Genomic DNA, 17329 nt, shown 5'->3' on the forward strand with positions numbered 1-17329 from the left:
TCCAACAAACTGAAATGGATGCAACAAGGGAACATTTTAAAAATATTCTACCGGCAAAACTGGTATCAGAGAATGAAAAGTGTTGTTGGCTATGCAGAATTCTGATTGAAGCAAGTTTCATGTAATTTGGAAATGCCTGCTTGCTAAATAATTATCAAATCCATTCAATTGACTCATAAATAGAAATAATCTCATTCTATATCTATGCAGTGCCAGTTGTTTTTAATATATGGCATTGCAAAGAGATTTTAACCATATTGGAAATCTCTGCTTGGTTTGGAGATACTGTGTTTTCACATATAAATAATAAATTAATGGAGATATCCTATCTCCTAGAACTGGAAGGGACCTTGAAAGGTCATTGAGTCCAGCCCCCTGCCTTCACTAGCAGGACCAAGTACTGATTTTGCCCCAGATGGCCCCCTCAAGGATTGAACTCACAACCCTGGGTTTAGCAGGCCAATGATCAAACCACTGAGCTATCCCTCCCCCCATATGTTTAAGTGACCTGGCCATTGTGGAAAAAGCAAGTTGTGAATGCAATAAGTCAGATGAGTTCATCACAGAATGATGCCTGGGTTGTTTGTTAATATTCACTGTGATTCAGTTATCATTTCTCCTCCAGTCCATGTGAACGATGGTGAGGCCTCATCTGGAGTACTGTGTCCAGTTTTGGGCCCCATACTACAAGAAGGATGTGGAAACATTGGAAAAAGTCCAGCGGAGGGCAACAAAAATGATTAGGGGGCTGGAGCACATGACTTATGAGGAGAGGCTGAGGGAACTGGGATTGTTTAGTCTGCAGAAGAGAAGAGTGAGGGGGAATTTGATAGCTGTTTTCAACTACCTGAAAGGGGGTTCCAAAGAGGATGGATCTAGACTGTTCTCAGGGGTAGCAGATGACAGAACAAGGAGTAATGGTCTCAAGATGCAGTGGGGAAGGTTTAAGTTGGATATTAGGAAAAACTTTTTCATTAGGAGGGTGGTGAAGCTCTGGAATGGGTTACCTAGGGAGGTGGTGGAATCTCCTTCCTTAGAGGTTTTTAAGGTCAGGCTTGACAAAGCCCTGGCTGGGATGATTTAGTTGGGGATTGGTCCTGCTTTGAGCAGGGGGGTTGGACTAGATGACCTCCTGAGGTCCCTTCCAACCCTGATATTCTATGAATGTTAGTCTGTACTGGTGATCATGTAGGAATAAGGGATGGTGTCACTTTTGCTAAGGTTGTATGTATATATATAGGTTGTTCCCTGCTCTGCATTTTGTTTTTTCTCATGCATATGTTGTATATTACAGCTGAGTATTTATTGTTGTTTTTAGCATTTATCACCATACAAACTCCTTGGTCAATAATAAAATGGTTTGTTCAAATGGTTCAGCCCCCCGGCACTGAATTCTCAAATTGTCTATGCAGAACATTTTAAAGTGATTTTTGAAGGGTGTGGGGAACATTTTCGTTACCCTTACACTAAGAAAATGGATCTTTAGTCTCTTCCTAACCCAGGAAAGCTGGATGTGAAGATCAAGAAATAAACATTTAAATCAAAAAGCCCTGGGTCCTTCCAGCAGAGATAAAACTCATGATATTCGAAACCAAAACATTATATGAGACATCAAGTTCTAAAATGATGGTGTCCTGTCTTCCCCACACCCATGTATAATTGTAAACCCTCTTCACCAGCAGGCATAGGGGCATATTCACTATGGTTAGTATGACTGCTATCGCCAGTTCTAGCACACAGGCACCCAACACATTTTCCCCTTTATTGCTGATTCTGGCTTACATTGCTACGGTATCAAGATGTGTCATTTCCTAGGTATCTGAAGCTAAATTTTAAAACACATTTACTGTCATTCTAACAACTTGCAACTTAATGAACCATTTGAAAGAACTGGTTGAAAACCTGCATATGAGTAGTGGCATACCTCGGGCAATGGCTTCCCTTCTCCAACATACACAATTCTGCTAGGGCCTGGTTCCTGACAGCATCATCCATCTCCATTTATATCTTCACTCTCCCGTCTTCTCCCTCAGACATGGAAGGATTAGCAGCCTCCTCCGAGGCATTGTCTGGAGATTCAATGTGGGTGCTCATTTCTGTGCATACTAATACCTTGATATTATGGTAAGCAAAATCAGTCTGTCAGTAACAATGGCCTTTCGCTGCTGAAGATCGTCCCCAGAGTCCACACTCAAGGATAGGTAGGAAGGATGCCGATAGCTCACGACAGCTATTGTAAGTGCTGGTCATACATTCCTCCTGACCTACCAGGAGCACAGAAGCTTTGCACAGCCTGTAGAACTGGTTTGAAATGAGGCAGTCCTACCACATAAACCTCCTTCGTATCCAAGAGGCAGGTGCTGGCTTTGTAGTTCAAGTGGTAACCTTCATCAAAACAAAGTTTGGGCACATGCCACAGAGATATAGTCCCATGGGCAGAAAAGTGTGGTGAGTGCAGAGGGAGTTCTGAGTCCTTGTGACTTGGAGTTGGTGTTTCAACAGTTCTTTCTGCGCTTTTCTCTAGCCTCAAAACAGCAGGGTAAGATGCTTCATTGGTTCTCAGTCATCTCCTTGATGTGCAGCTGGTCACAATCTTTGTGTCCCCACATGTCCCTGTGTGCCTCTGTCCATGGGAGAAGAGCTGGAGCAATGCCTTAAGCAAAGCAAAGCACTGAAAAAGTAGCAGTCCCTTCCCTGGAATCCTGTGCAGGTGACAGGGCCTCACTCACCTGACGCACACCACAATTGTGAAGCTACCAGTTGCCAGATTTTGCTCAATTCCCATATGGATCCCAAGGAAGCTTGGTACAAAGGTTTAAAAAAAAATAGAGCTGGGCAAAGAATGGAAGAATCCACAACCCCAGTGTATGTGATTTGCAAAATTAATTGACTAAATTATTCAATGAATGTTCACAAATTGTTGTACCGACTCTAGGCTGGGTAAATAATGGGGAAAATATTGAAATAATGTATTGGAAAAAAGAAAATGAAATCCATGATATAAATTATTTGATGAATATTCTTTAGCTAGATCTATAAAAACGTGACCTTCAGACTTAATTCTCAAGCATCAGATAAAGTGGGTGAGCAAATAATGTCAGATTTGGAATTGGCTGCTTCAAATGTACTGGGCTGCAGTAAATTCACTGCAGATGCTCCATGATCTCTTGCTTTCAGCTGGTTTATTACATATGACAACATGGTGCTATACAGTTACCATGGCTTCTTGTGAGCATATAAAAAGACTCAGATAGGAAAACCTTTGTCCAGAATGGACTCCCATCAGGTGGAAGGCCCGGTCTTAGATACTTCAGTGACTGAGTGATGCACAAAGCTAGTGATCTTGCAGTACATTCGAAAGATAGCTGGGGCTCTTCACACTTCATACTCCAGTGTACCTTGGATAGTCACTTACACGCGCGTGAAGTAAGGGTAGAACATTACCCTTCTAGCTAGGAGAACAAGGCCCGATTCTTGGCCCCTTTTGGACCCAATGCTCTGCTCTGCCAGTGCAAAGAGGCCATTATGCCAGATTACCTGGCCAGTTAAAACCTGTGTGGCTGAGGCTGCTCCACAGAACCTGCCCTGAACCAGAGGCCAGGTCAGCGCATGGTTGACCCCACCATGGCCCCCTACCATTGGTCAAATGTTGAGTGAAGGATGGCCAGATAAAAGGACTGTCTTCTCCTTGTGCAATGGAGTCTTAGGCCAGCACTCTGCAAAGTAACTGGTGATATTTGGATGCTCAAAGTGAGACCCCTGAATGGGGCTTGATTTTCACAAAGTGCTGAGAGCTGTGCAGCCCCTCTGAGAATCAAGGCCCCAGATCACCAGCCACTTTTCAGAGTGTCGATTGTTGCACACTGATGGATTCACCACTGGGCAGAGTGCCAGTGCATAGGTGTTGTGCGGCTCCATTCCACGCATGGAAACACTAATTGTCCTCCCAGCGCAAAGTAAGATCTTGCTGTTCTGCAGACTTCCAAAAGAAACAATGTTTTTTTACAACACTTGCTACTAACTCTTGCTCTCATTAATATGCTTATGGGGAGAAGCTCCCGGGTGTGTCGAGGACCAGTCCATGGCCTGTGCATCACACCTGTACACAGAGGGGAGTTTCACCCACTGCACGTAGTTTCATGGCATCAATCCATGTACCATGTTAACAATTTCCCTGTGTGTGTGTGTGTGTGTTGTGGTCAGTCCAATACCTGCGGACAGGAGGCTTCAAGAAAGTCTATGGGGCCTGGCTGATCACTCTTGAGCCTGCATAAAGCTGCTGTCATGGAGGGGCCTTAAGAACATAAGAACGGCCGTACTGGGTCAGACCAAAGGTCCATCCAGCCCAGTGTCCTGTCTGCCGACAGTGGCCAATGCCAGGTGCCCCAGAGGGAGTGAACAGAACAGGTAATCATCAAGTGATCTCTCTCCTGCCATCCATCTCCACCCTCTGACAAACAGAGGCTAGGGACACCATTCCTTACCCATCCTGGCTAATAGTCATTAATGGACTTAACCTCCATGAATTTATCCAGTTCTCTTTTAAACGCTGTTATAGTCCTAGCCTTCACAACCTCCTCAGGCAAGGAGTTCCACAGGTTGACTGTGCGCTGTGTGAAGAAGAACTTCCTTTTATTTGTTTTAAACCTGCTGCCTATTAATTTCATTGGTGGCCCCTAGTTCTTATATTATGGGAACAAGTAAATAACTTTTCCTTATTCACTTTCTCCACACCACTCATGATTTTATATACCTCTATCATATCCCCCCTTAGTCTCCTCTTTTCCATGCTGAAAAGTCCTAGCCTCTTTAATCTCTCCTCATATGGGACCCATTCCAAACCGCTAATCATTTTAGTTGCCCTTCTCTGAACCTTTTCTAATGCCAGTATATCTTTTTTGAGATGAGGAGACCACATCTGTACGCAGTATTCAATATGTGGGCATACCATAGATTTATATAAGGGCAATAAGATATTCTCCGTCTTATTCTCTATCCCTTTTTTAATAATTCCTAACATCCTGTTTGCTTTTTTGACTGCCGTTGCACACTGCATGGACGTCTTCAGAGAATTATCCACGATGACTCCAAGCTCTCTTTCCTGATTAGTTGTAGCTAAATTAGCCCCCATCATATTGTATGTATAGTTGGGGTTGTTTTTTCCAATATGCATTACTTTACATTTATCCACATTAAATTTCATTTGCCATTTTGTTGCCTAATCACTTAGTTTTGTGAGATCTTTTTGACCCAGTCTATTTCCTGGGTCTCAACAAGCCATCATCCTTTGCAAACTGAGCCCAAGACAGCTGATAACCACTGCTCTCAAAAACTGGAGAGTGCTAGGATGCTGCTACTTCCTTTTAGCCAGCTGGTCACGTTAGCTACCTGTCAGCTCAGAACGGCCTGCCAGACCTTTGGCAGTGAGTTGGCTGCATAGCTTATTGTTATTATCGCACAGTAATGATAGCATGCGTTTGTCAGACCTGTAACCAGATTTTATCATGTGAGTGAAACCACTTTATGGTCACTGCTGCATGAAGAAATCATTCCCCACCATATCCCTGGGGCTGGCGGGAGGGAGAGAGGCCAGAGAGCCTCCTGGGAACATAAACCCCTGTGCTGGGTTTCACTTCAGAGCAATTCACTCTCTTCTGCGCTTCCCAGTGTCTCAGGTTTGAAGCTTAAGATTGTCTGAGATCTGAGCAGCCGCAGTTCCAGGGGCTAGCTGCCTTGTGGAAACTGAAAATGTACACTCCATTCTCAAGGCCTGCAGCCACTCCTACAATCATTTGTCACTAAAATGCGCTGCCATTGGCAACCGCTCATTCTGCCTGAAAGATGCAACAGGCCTGGGGCGGCAGTGAGCCACTGCAGAAGGAAATTGCTTTATCGTGGACTCCAGCAATGAGCTGCGAGATTGTTGCTCTCTCTGCACATAGAGGAGAGGCAGAGGTCACCGGGAATTCCTTGCTGACATTTTCCAAGGCAAGCTGCTGCACCAGGTCACTGGGGAGGGAAATCTACTTCCAATCTTTAAATTATGTATTAATTATATTGATTACTGAAGAATCCCCAGTTATCACTTTGTGGGCTGACAGGTTCTTGCCCCAAGATCCGGCCCAGTATTATTGAAATTATTATATAGTTGGGAACCCCGATGTGCACAGTGCAACACTCACACTATAGGAACTGTTCTATATTTACAAATATAGTTCATTCATACATTTAGCACAGTCACAAACACCCCAGCTCAGTAAGGGAGATAGAGATACTACAGAACGTACATCTTCATGTCCATATACGCACACCATCTCCTGTAGACCAACCTGAAACGTTAGCCATCAGCTTCCTCATCACCATCACCTTCCCCATCATCACCAGTGGCCATCATCCTGGCACCTCCCAAGGGCTACATCTTCTCCTACCGCCCCGAGGCCGGGATGCCACTTTTATAGCACATTATGTTATAATATAATACGCCATTGTGTTCAATGCATATTCAGTAGGGGATTTTCCGCCTTTTCCTTATTTGTATTTCCTCATCTTACTAATGTTGGAGTGTCTCTTTCCTGTAGGTTAGTGTATCAATGATCTCAACTTGTTATCACATACGTCCGTTTGTTACCATGGCCCTTTTGTGGTTAGGTATCACATTTGTTACTTCTGTCCTAACTGGTTCTGTCCAGGGGGAAAGGAGTCCAGGAGAGCTGGCTGTATTTTAAAGAAGCCTTATTGAGGGCACTGGAACAAACCATCCCGAAGTGCAGAAAGAATAGCAAATAAGACAGGCCACCAGCTTGGCTTAACAGTGAAATCTTCGGTGAGCTTAAACACAAAAAGGAAGTTTACAAGAAGTGGAAACTTGGACAGATGACTAGGGAGAAGTATAAAAATATTGCTCGAGCGTGCAGGGGTGTCATCAGGAAGTCCAAAGAAATTGGAGTTGCAGCTAGCAAGGGATGTGAAGGGTAACAAGAAGGGTTTCTACGGGTATGTTAGCAACAAGAAGAAGGTCAGGGAAAGTGTGGGACTCTTACTGAACGGGGGAGGCAAACTAGTGACAGATGAGGTGGAAAAAGCTGATGTACTCAATGCTTTTTTTGCCTCGGTCTTCACAGATAAGGTCAGCTCCCAGACTGCTGCACTGGGCAGTATGGGGAGGAAGTGAGAAACCCTCAGTGGTGAAATAACAGGTTAAGGACTATTTAGAAAAGCTGGACATTCACAAGTCCACGGGGCCGGATGCAATGCATCCGAGGGTGTTGAGGGAGTTGGCTGATGTGATTGCAGAACCATTGGCCATTATCTTTGAAAACTTGTGGCGATCGGGGGAAGTCCCAGACAATTGGAAAAAGGCTAATGTAATGCCCATCTTTTAAAAAGGAAGGAAGGAGAATCCGGGGAACTACAGACTGGTCATCATCACCTCAGTCCCTGGAAAAATCATGGAGCAGGTCCTCAAGAAAAACATTTTGAAGCACTTGGAGGAGAGGAAGGTGATCAGGAACAGTCAACATGGATTCACCAAGGGCAAGTCATGCCTGACCAACCTGATTGCCTTCTATGATGAGAGATGATGTGAATAGGGGGAAAGCGGTGGACATGATATACCTTGACTTTAGCAAAGCTTTTGATATGGTCTCCCACAGTATTTTTGCCAGCAAGTTAAAAAAGTATGGCTTGGATGAATGGACTATAAGGTGGATAGAAAGCTGGCTGGATGGGCGGGTTCAATGGGTAGTGATCAATGGCTCCATGTCTAGTTGGCAGCCGGTATCAAGCGGAGTGTCCCAGGCATCGGTCCTGGGGCCGGTTTTGTTCAATATCTTCATTAATGATCTGGAGGATGGTGTGGACTGCACCCTCAGCAAGTTTGCAGATGACACTAAACTGGGAGGAGTGGTAGATACACTGGAGGTTAGGGATAGGGTCCAGAGTGACCTAGACAAATTGGAGGATTGGGCCAAAAGAAATCTGATGAGGTTCAACAAGAGTCCTGCACTTAGGAAGGAAGAATTCCATGCACCGCTACAGGCTGGGGACCGACTGGCTAAGCAGCAGTTCTGCAGAAAAGGACCTGGGAATTACAGTGGAGGAGAAGCTGGATATGAGTCAGCAGTGTGCCCTTGTTGCCAAGAAGGCCAATGGCATATTGGGCTGCATTAGTAGGAGCATTGCCAGCAGATCGAGGAAAGTGATTATTCCCCTCTATTCGGCACTGGTGAGGCCACACCTGGAGTATTGTGTCCAGTTTTGGTCCCCCCACTACAGAAGGGATGTGGACAAATTGGAGAGAGTCCAGCAGAGGGCAACGAAAATGATCATGGGGCCCAGCTTGACAAAGCCCTGGCTGGGATGATTTAGTTGGGGTTGGTCCTGCTTTGAGCAGGGGGTTGGACTAGATGACCTTCTGAGGTCTCTTCCAACCCTAATCTTCTATGATTTTATGATTCCATGGTTATTTCGGTTCTTTGCAAGTGCTAAGTTGTGGTGTACTTGTTAAGTTTAAAGGGGTATGAACTTAGGAAAGCCCCTATGCCAACCTGCTTTAACACATCCTCTATGTTAAAGGTCTCAGCCATATATGGACCTTATGCTTTAGCTCATCGCCATCATAGGTGAAAGGTCCCAAACATATGTATGGTAACTTTGCCTTAGCTCAACATACAGGATGTTGTGTTACAGCCAAAATATACTCTAATATAAACCTATAAACCTATTATAATAAAACAAATAATCGAACCCATAAGAAAATAAGAAATTTATAAGAAAAGAAATATAGGCAAGAAAGCAGGTTAGCCTTAGATGTATCTCATATACCTGTTATGTACATCAGTTTTTGCCAGGATACTTCTGTGGTTGACTCATGTACTTGTGGTCAGAACTTGACTTTAAACTCTATTTTCAGCTCCCCATATACTTAAGGTTTTTTGTTGGTCTGTTTATCTGTGCAAAGTTTATTTGTGCAAAGTTTAGCTGGTAATACTGACCATAATATAATCAAATTCAACATCTCTGTGGTGGGGAAAACACCACAGTGGCCCAACACTGTAGCATTTAATTTCAGAAAGGGGAACTACACAAAAATGAGGAGGTTAGTGAAACAGAAATGAAAAGGTACAGCACAAAAAGTAAAATCCCTGCAAACCGCATCAAAACTTTTTAAAGACTCCATAATAGAGGCTCAACTTAAATGTGTACCCAAAATTAAAAAACATAGTAAGAGAACCAAAAAAGAGCCACCGTGGTTAAACAACAAAGCAAAAGAAGCAGTGAGAGGTAAAAAGGCATCCTTTAAAAAGTGGAAGTTAAATCCGAATGAGGAAAATAGAAAGGAGCATAAACTCTGGCAAATGAAGTGTAAAAATATAATTAGGAAGGGCAAAAAAGAATTTGAAGAACAGCTAGCCAAAGACTCAAAAGGTAATAGCAAAACATTTTAAAGTACATCACAAGCAGGAAGCCTGCTAAACAACCTGTGGGGGATGATCGAGATGCTAAAGGAGCACTCAAGGATGATAAGGCCATTGTGAGAAACTAAATGAATTATTTGCATCAGTCTTCGTGGTTGAGGATGTGAGGGAGATTCTCAAACCTGAGCCATTCTTTTTAGGTGACAAAACTGAGGAAGTATCAGAGGGGTAGCCGTGTTAGTCTGGATCTGTAAAAAGCAACAGAGAGTCCTGTGGCACCTTTAAGACTAGCAGATGTATTGGAGCATAAGCTTATGCTCCAATAAAACTGAGGAACTGTCCCAAATTGAGGTGTCATTAGTGGAGGTTTTGTAAGAAACTGATAAACTAAACAGTAATAAGTCACCAGGACCAGATGGTATTCACCCAAGGGTTCTGAAGGAACACAAATATGAAATTGCAGGACTACTAACTGTAGTTTGTAACCTATCATTTAAATGAGCTTCTGTACCAAGTGACTGGAGGATAGCTAATGTGATGCCAAGTTTTAAAAAGGGCTCCAGAGGTGACCCCGGCAATTACAGTCCAGTAAGCCTCACTTCAGTACCGGGCAAATTGGTTGAAACTATCGTAAAGAACAAAATTGTCAGACACATAGATGAACATAATTTGCTGGGGAAGAGTCAACATGGGTTTTTGTAAAGGGAAATCATGCCTCATCAATCTACTAGAATTCTTTGAGGGGGTCAACAAGTATGCGGACAAGGGGGATCCAGTGGATATAGTGTACTTAGATTTTCAGAAAGCCTTTGACAAGGTCCCTCACCAAAGGCTCTTAAGCAAAATAAGCTGTCATGGGATAACAGGGAAGGTTCTCTCATGGATCGGTAACTGGTTAAAAGATAGGAAACAAAGGGTAGGAATAAATGGTCAGTTTTCAGAATGGAGAGAGGTAAATAGCAGTGTCCCCCAGGGATCTGTACTGGGGCCAGTCCTATTCAACATATTCATAAATGATCTGGAAAAAGGGGTAAACAGTGAGGTGGCAACATTTGCAGATGATACAAAACTTCTTAAGATAGATAAGTCCCAGGTAGATTGTGAAGAGCTACAAAAGGATCTCTCAAAACTGGGTGACTGGGCAACAAAATGGCAGGTGAAATTTAATGTTGATAAATGCAAAGTAATGCACATTGGAAAACATAATCCTAACTATACATATAAAATGATGGGGTCTAAATTAGCTGTTACCACTCCAGAAAGAGATCTTGGAGTCATTGTGGATAGTTCTCTGAAATCATCCACTCAATGTGCAGCAGCAGTCAAAAAAGCGAACAGAATGTTGGGCATCATTAAGAAAGGGACAGATAATAAGACAGAAAATGTCATTTTGCCTCTATAAATCCATTGTATGCTCACACCTTGAATACTGTGTGCAGATGTGGTCGCCCCATCTCAAAAAAGATATATTGGAATTGGAAAAGATTCAGAAAAGGGCAACAAAAATTATTAGGGTTATGGAACGCCTGCTCTATGAGGAGAGATTAATAAGACTGGGACTTTTCAGCTTGGAAAAGAGACAACTAAGGGGGGGATATGATAGAGGTCTATAAAATCATGACTGATGTGGAGAAAGTAAATAAGGAAGTGTTATTTACTCCTTCTCATAACACAAGAACTAGGGGCCACCAAATTAAATTAATAGGCAGCAGATTTAAGACAAAAGGAAGTCTTCCCCCCCCCCCACAAAATGCAGAGTCAACCTGTGGAACTCCTTGCCAAAGGATGTTGTGAAGGCCAAGATTATAACAGGGTTCAAAAAAGAACTAGATATGTTCTTGGAGGATAGGTCCATCAATGGCTATTAGCCAGGATGGGCAGGGATGGTGTTTGCCAGAAGCTGGGAATGGGCAACAAGGAATGGATCACTTCACCACCAGACCACCCTGCGCAGTGGTGCAAACATTTTTAATAGTGGGGGTGCTGAAAGCCAGCCTTCTTACCCCTGTCCTTCTAGACAAAGCTCTGTTCTGTCTCTCTGGGTAACTGTCACCCCTGGGCAGAGGGCATGCACAGAGCTTATGCACCACTGAAGACCCACATAAGCCTTCAAAATAGGGTTTCACTAGGACTTCAGTGGGGCCCTGGGCCCGTGCTGGCTCCTTTGCCTGGGTGAGAATTTCACCCCAGAGGACTCCTTTTGGCTAACTTTATATTTTGTGCTTTTCACCCTTCATGAATTTTCAGAGTGCAATCCGAGCTCTCTCTGATAAGGAAGAATGTCCCCGAGTTGCTAGTCTCCAGCAGCAGGCTGGTGAAGGCAGGTTTCCGTGACATGGAACACAGAAAGATGGGCGAGTGAGATTTTGTTTTATTGCTGTAGGTTCTGCAGGACTAGATGCACTTTGTGATAAGAATATGGAACAAGCCTGGTGGTCAGTTTTATGCTGATGAAGTGGGACATTCCAATCTTGTTTCCCACTAATGACCAGAAGGGTATAACTGACTCTGCTGCCAGTGCAGTACAATGACAATTTGGTAGCCATGCCCAGGAAATGCAGCTGCCCAATCTGTTGTACCTTGCTCTAGAGTGAGGGCTGTGTTTGCGTGCTGACATTTGTATTCGGAGCTGGATTTCTACTCAGGGTCTGGCATTCAGATCTAGTCACATTCCGATTTGGAAACAGCATCAATTTACATACTGCCTAAAACCCATCACACTTATAAGAAAAGAGGCTAATAGTGCAGTGTGATCCTTTTAACTCATGTTAAACTGAATCTGGGATGTGGAAAATGTCCGTTTCTACTAGCTGCATCAAGGCTGAGCCCAGGTTTTGAGATACAGTTGCATCCACTCAAGTGAAAATGTTCAAGGTTAGAGGAGAGCACAGGTGAGAATGACTGACTGCCCCTCACGTCCACCCAGGGGATGTGAGACAAAGAGAACCAGCTGCTGGAAGACTGGCCTGGCACGGCCATTGCTGCTAGCGCCGCCTCGCTGCAGTACCTGCTGACAGTCCTGTGCTGATTTGCCTGGGCTCCACCGCCACCGAATAGAAGCCTAGAGCCGAGCTGTCCGGTGTATGGAATGTTTGTGCGTGGGAAAGTCCGACATTCCCTTCCAGTTCCACATTCCAAAAAGTTTTGAATCAGAAATGTTGAAACGCGAATTTATTGAAAAGTCATTTAATTTCAAAATGTTAATTCAAAATTAAATTTTCCTTTCAACGTTTCTTGCTGGAAAATCAAACTTTTACATCGGAATTGACATTTCCCCACTAAAACATCCATTTTCAGTCAAATAAGGTATATTGGCAGGAAAACTTTTTGCATGAGAAACTGTGACCAGCTCTACGCTAGAGACTATTGTTCACTAATACTGGATGTGATCTTCACTTGGCAACAAGCATGAGTGGAACAAATTCTCCTTCTCAGTCCTTCTCCTCTCTTCCACTAGAAGCTTCTCTTAGAACAAAACCATCCAGAGCAGTGACCGGAACACCTTCCTTACACAGCCCTTCCCCCCTTCATTTGTACATTATGCTTTTGGGTAAAATGTTTGTAGGCTCCTAGGTGCCCAAGACACTTATGAATATAGGCTCGTAAGTCACTGATTTGCTCTGGAAAATCCTACCCTTTGTCAGGTTTTTAAGTCCTTTTGCTCTGAAGTGGCTGTAGCATACCTATGGGTCCCTGAAGGACAAATTGCATTTCTTTAATGGGTACAACTGTCGTTACATTAAAGTCAGAGTTTGCCAGCAGTTACCTCCTAGCAATCTCTGAGATGCTGCATTTACTCTAAGGAGAGGGGGAAATTGCAGAAACCCAGATGTCAGAGTGTGCTATCTGCTGGCCAATGCAGACTTTGCAATGATGGTGAATGCAGCAGCATATGCATAAACCTGTTTGCAAGTGCAGGAAACTAAGTTGCACAATCGAGGGGACTCATATTTTCACCATGTGGAACTCAGTCCCTAAACTGTTCTCCAAAACATTAAATTTTAAGATGATCTGCATGCCCAGTGATCTGCATGCCCAGTTTAATTAACTGGTTTCTTTTACTACCTTAGCAGCCATCAGTAAACATGTCTTGCTCTTTGTTAGACATCTGTGATCAGTTAAGTTACACCATCTAGCTCCTTAACTCTGTAAGGGGAATACTCTACGTCTTTTATGCCCACTTTAATTTATTTCACACTAACAGAAAGCTGAGAGCTCCCCTCTTGCTTTTATCACTATTTCGTGCAGTCAATAATAATTCCAGGAAGGACCATCAAACAGTTTCTACTAAATGGCCTTCTGAAATGCCTGCGCTTACCTGCTGAGCGCTTTTGGCAATATCCTGAGGAGGCACTGAAAAAATGGGACCTATTCTAACAGCACTATTCATGTGGTCATACAGCAGTTAAGGCTGTGTGAGTGTTTCCATTATAAACCTAATCTCCGAGGGCTGCTTCATATGCACATCAATCTTTTTCTTTGGAATTGTTTGTTTTGAGAGTTCTCAGTTCAGTGGGTTTGTTGGTGATGTTTAAAACAAGATTTAATTTAAAGTAATCGAGCTTTTGAAAGTCAGACTGTGTTGGGTGACATTTATTTGGGAGGATTCTGTGTGGCTGTTTTGCATTCTTCTTGCTGAGACATGAGGGTGAAGTTATCTGCTGTGGGCGTTTGACTCATGTGGGGAGCATTAAGAGTTACTGCGCACCGTCTCAGAAGAAGCAGTAACAATGGTATTTCAATCTCTGGTACCACAGTCTGGTAACTGCTGGCAAATGTTTACTGTTATTGCCATTGAGAATGATATGGACCATCTAGTGAAACTGGAAAGAAATAAGCTCTAACTAGCCCTGTGCAGGTTACACATGAAGATGTACGTCCCTGGTGAGGGGGTGTACAGACCCCACGCTGGGCGGCCGAGTGTGGGCACTCAGTCAGCTTTGCCCTGGGACAGCTGGGAGAGCTGTCAGGCCTGGGGCGGGGGGGGGGGAGGGGGTGAGGGGGGTAGAGGAAAGCCCAGCTCAGGAGTAACTGACTGGGAGGAGCACAGCTCTCGTCTTTGCCCCTGGAAAGAAGGCCTAGGGCCCAGCAGACATCCAGAGATTGCCTAGACAAAGGCCAGGCCGTGGCCAGGATCTTCCTAGATGGTGTGAGCCTGAGGCAGGGCTGTGGGAAAAGCCTAGAAACAGGCTGAGGTAGGGAGTGGCCCAGCAAGGAAGCAGGGATCTGAGTAGGCAGAATTTAGCTGCTTGCTTCAGGGTCCATGGGCTGGATTGCAGAGCAGGGGCAGTGCCTGGTTCCCTACACACCCATGGAGGAAGGTGGTGTGGAGACTCGGAGACAAGGAGTGGAAGGATCGTGGGGTCTGGCGTCAGGCTGAAGACCCTACATGGAGGCACTGGACTCATGTTGTGCTGGACTTGGTTTACCCCAGAAGGGGTGGGACTATATGCGAGAAGATGCTGCTTTGCCATGCCCAGACAGGAGGGACCATGCCAGCCAGTGAGTCGCTCTTCTACAGTCATTAACGTTACCAATGTTCAGAACCAGGCTGTAACAAATCCAGGCCTGCCTGCTGTGTCTGAAGCGACGTCAGAACGAAGAGTAAAGGGAAGATGCAATGATGCTCCAGTGCTTGCTCCGTACAAGGCTCCTCGGATATGCCAGTCTTCCTCCATCCACACATGGCAGGATCCGAGACCCCGCTGCTACAGCACACAGCACATGGCGGGGCGGCTGCGCCTGCATGAACTGGCACCTGGAATCTCTGCCGCGGTAGATTTTAGTGCATAAAGCAGAGACTGTTTGAGGACTAGAAATAAGAGAGCATATTTATGATTTCATTCCACTGAGCTCCCTTCTGCTTGTAAATAACCCTATTCACATTGAATGTTTATAGCTAAAAGCTTTGGTGTTCAGGAGCTGCAAATGACATCTCCACTGGGGGAAGGAAACAACCTTCCTGACATATGAAATATCTACTGTCTGCTTCTGAACTAGCAAGGAATATTTTATGAACTACTAAATGGCTATTAGCATCTAATAGGAAGTTATGGCTTTGACTGCTAATAGCACACACAGGCCAATCCCTTAGCCCGGCACAGGAGTTTGTAAAAAAGCAACACCGAGGGCCTCATTCTCTTTATTCAGCAAGTCTCCCTGAGTCACACGCTGGCATCAGAAGAGAATTGGGCCCATAGCCCCAGCCCTCCTCTTCCTTCTCCAGGCCAGACCCTCACCACGTCTCACCTGATACCTCTCAGCAACAACCTGCAAGTCGACCATTTCTGTCTCTGCTGCCAGGCACTGAGCAGCTGCTCTAACCTGAGCACTCACTGCTCATGGAGAATAGTGTCACTGGACGTCCCTTTCAGCTGAGAAGCCCGAGGCACCTAGACAGCACTAATTACATTAGCCCTGGTGCCGTGCCGCGTGCGTGTGACAGGCAATGTGCTCTAGCAGCATCAGCAAAAGTGACAGTGTTTGCCCTGGCCCCTGCTCTCCCATCTCTCTCCCCACTCCTGTGCAAATGCTGCTGTCAGACTCATCACACGTTCCTGCTACTCTGACCAGCTGCTCCCCTCCTGGGATAGTTGGCTGTTCCCTCCGCTATACTCAATTCAACCCCCCTCTCACCTCCAAACCACCTCTACCAGCCCTTGACAATGCCCCCCCACCCCAGTCTACCTGTCTCCTCCTGTCATGCTGGGATCTCAGCCTTTCCCTGTCTCCCCCCCTCACTCCTGGAGCCCAGTAAGGTCCCTGTGCGTCGCTCTGTCGGCACATCGCTGCTCTAAGCATCCCTGAGGGTTTTCCTGGCATCAGAACCCTGAGTAACGTGAATCTGGCACCGCCAGATCTACATCACCACCCCCAGTCCTCCAGCACAGGGGGGCATGAGGGTGATAGCCGGAGCAGGCAGTCCCCACTGGAGCAATAACCCCTTGGGTGCTATTCAAAGCCAGTGTCGCCTACAGGAGGCCTGAGGCTGCGGTAGCTTGTGTCAGGGGCTGGGCTGCCGCTGGCTGCTCCAGGATCCTCGCAGAAAGTCACGTATGCTGCCCAAGCCCTTCGGGGGCTCTACATGCTGCTCCTCTGACCCTGGTCTTTGCCTCCCAACTTCCTGCCACAGCCCATTCCAGCCCACACACTGGCAAGAGCCTCCAACTTCATGCAGATCAGGCTCCCTCCTCCGGCCCCCTGAGAGCTCACCCGGGTGAAGAGGCATTTGCGTGGCCATGCGCCGTACTGTGCAGCCGTCATAAAGGCCTTGGAACGGTCATCTCAATGGAAGGGAGCAGGGGAAGCTAGAATGTGTCTGGTGTGTGTCACTGACTGTGCAGAACTTTGTGTGCCCATGGCTGGAAACTGAACCATCCAGAAGAGCACGTAGAGGGACTGGCCAATGCCCAGGGAAGAGAGGCTCTGTGCAGTTTGGGAGGAGAGCAACATGTAGACACTGGATCAATTGCGAATGATACAAACCCCTCATTCGGGTTACGTGGGAATGTGTTTCCATGCCGTGTTTGACAGAAAACCCCATCAGACAGGTGTCAATGGAGTGCCAGCAGTGAATATTTGTGGATAAACGGTGACATTAAATCAAGGAAATGGAAAGTGACCCACTTCACTAAGTGGGATCGTCTATAGGTTTTTAAAATGCAACGTAAAATGAAGAAATTACCTGGTTTCTTGCAAGTTTGTTTATCACCCCCTTTAAAATTTAAGAACAAAATATGTCAGACTTCTTTATTTACCCGGAAAGAGAACCAGGCAGACCTTTCAGCAGGAGCAGACCATCTGTGCACATAGTCTGCAAAATTATTGGCCCAGAAATGTAAAAACTAGGACTCCATGCAGCTAAGATCTCTCCTGTTCCTCAGCTCTCATAGTTTATTAGCACAACAGGTGAT

Source organism: Emys orbicularis, chromosome 4 (assembly GCF_028017835.1).
Source record: "Emys orbicularis isolate rEmyOrb1 chromosome 4, rEmyOrb1.hap1, whole genome shotgun sequence".
NCBI classification, from domain to species: Eukaryota; Metazoa; Chordata; order Testudines; family Emydidae; genus Emys; species Emys orbicularis.